At 50.4% G+C, this 2,159-nt stretch overlaps 2 non-coding genes across 2 annotated transcripts; one reads left to right on the forward strand and one right to left on the reverse strand.

The window, feature by feature from the left end:
- The first annotated feature begins 659 nt into the window (after positions 1-659).
- On the forward strand, positions 660-731 carry TRNAP-CGG (transfer RNA proline (anticodon CGG)). The gene has a single exon. It is a non-coding gene; the product is annotated as a tRNA-Pro (tRNA).
- Positions 732-1,363: 632 nt separating this feature from the next.
- TRNAP-AGG (transfer RNA proline (anticodon AGG)) lies at positions 1,364-1,435 on the reverse strand. Its single transcript has one exon. It is a non-coding gene; the product is annotated as a tRNA-Pro (tRNA).
- Positions 1,436-2,159: the final 724 nt, after the last annotated feature.

The raw sequence follows: 2,159 nt of genomic DNA on the forward strand, positions 1-2,159 counted from the left end.
TATACAGTGAGCTCAGTACATGCAGAGCGCGTAAAAGAGAGCACGATCCCAAAACGAACGTTCTAAAAAAGTTAGCTGTGAATACTCTCTCCTTTGAGATTTCTTGGCCACATCACTCCCTCCCAGGGATAAGGTGCATCCCTCCCCGTGTCTCTTCCGCGGTCCTTTCCACCCCACCGCTAGCGTGGTCCAGCGGCAGTGCAGAGGACGGGGACGGGATCGGGACGCGGCACGGGGCACTGAGGGTGGCGTGGGCGGAGGGTGGTCTGAGCTCTCCGCAAGGAGCGAAACTGGTGGCGGGGAGACTGAGCTGCGGGCACCCGGTGGCGTCCGGCGTGTCCCAGGGCCCTGCCCCGCGCCCTCCTATTCCCGGGCTCCGGGCGCCCGGCCGCCACCGCGCTCCCGGCTCGGGGAAGGCAGCTTCTCGGATCGAGTGCGGACGGCCGCAGGCCGAGGCGCGGAGCGCGGTCGCTGGGTGATACGCCCGGCTCTGCTGGGCAAAATGCGCGTCCTTTCCTGCTTTCTCTCTGAGTGGCGAGAAGTTTCCGACCCGAGACCTCCGGAATAAGAGAAGGGTCGCCGGCTGCGGTCGGTCGGGCAGTGCGGCCGGAGGCGGGGCAAGACTGAAGAGAGGAACCAGGAGCGCTTTCGCCGAGAGCGGCTCGTTGGTCTAGGGGTATGATTCTCGCTTCGGGTGCGAGAGGTCCCGGGTTCAAATCCCGGACGAGCCCAGGCTTTTTTTTCTGTCTAAGCGTAAAATTTAAAAAGCAGTTTCTCTTTCTCACACAAGCCATTTAAAGACTGAAATGAAACTCTTTTAGTCCCTTGAGCTCGAATATTGAGTCCCTTTACGAAGTAAAGGATCGAATATGGTCAATTCATACAATATGCAGTTTCTGTACGTCCGAGGGCAAGGCATTAAAATGTAACATGTAAAACAGACGATACGCACCGTTCGGAATCCTGGGTGCCCCTCGAACACTCCAAACGTGAGCAAGGGGCGCCGTGGATGAGCGGGACCCCGGTGATGGGGCGCGCCGGCCTCCTCCAGCGGTCACCCCTGCCCCGCTGTGCCGGTGGGCGTGCGCGGGCGTGAGCAGGTTTAAACAGCACCTGTAGGCAGCTGAGACCCGAACTCTGCGTCCCTTACACACATGCTCGACCCTGGAACTGGCAGGAGAGGGGACGAACTTTCTACGTTCCCAGGTTACGTCTTTAAACGATAGTTGAACATAAAATGTGCTCTAAGTTCAAAATGTCTCAACTTTGTGGTTTTCGCCAACATGTATTTATTACACTTATGGATCTATTTAAAAAAAAAATTAGTTCCTTTAGAAACGGATTCTTCTAGAGAAAGAAAAGAGGGCTCGTCCGGGATTTGAACCCGGGACCTCTCGCACCCTAAGCGAGAATCATACCCCTAGACCAACGAGCCGTCGTGAATTTGGCATTTCCGCCATCATAAAGGAAGGTGAAATGACTCGGTCCTGCGCCCTCAAGTGGTTGTCTACCTGATGTGTTTATATTCTTAAGCTATTTTGCGTTCTAGTGTTTTCGATTTTCTTTCTTTTCTCTTTTGATTTTTGAAAATCAGTGACATAGAGAAAAACAATGATGTCACTACCACTGTAATGTTTATAATTCTGTTTATATTCGTGGCTAATAAATTGCAGTTAGTGTGTAGCAATATCCCTGTGGCAGGCGGATTCTAGACTCTTTCCCTTACTGAGTTCTGGACGTTGCGCTTCCCAGTAATAGTAAAATTGTCGGTTTCATGCTTACACCTTTTAGCCTAGTGTTCGAAGCACCATCTTTCCAGCCTTTCGAATTCCCATCTCTGTGTTTCTACTCAAATTGTTTTATTCAGTTGGAAAATCTGTCTCTCGCATGCTCTTTCTCTTTTTGATAAATCCCAAACTCTAACTTCCTAGAAAAAGATCCTTTAACATATTAAAACCAATTATGTGTGGTATATAATTGGGTTGCAGTCCTGTCTCCTCTAATCATAATCTATCGGGACAGGACACCAACACCAACACTGAATTCTACTCTATAATTGATAACCAGTTGTTATAATTGGTGCCCAACTGTCCCAGCATCTTTAAGGCATGGCTTCTTCAATGTATTTTACATTGTTAAATACTTAGCATTGAGGCTCA

Source organism: Camelus dromedarius, chromosome 23 (genome assembly GCF_036321535.1).
Source record: "Camelus dromedarius isolate mCamDro1 chromosome 23, mCamDro1.pat, whole genome shotgun sequence".
NCBI classification, from domain to species: domain Eukaryota; kingdom Metazoa; phylum Chordata; class Mammalia; order Artiodactyla; family Camelidae; genus Camelus; species Camelus dromedarius.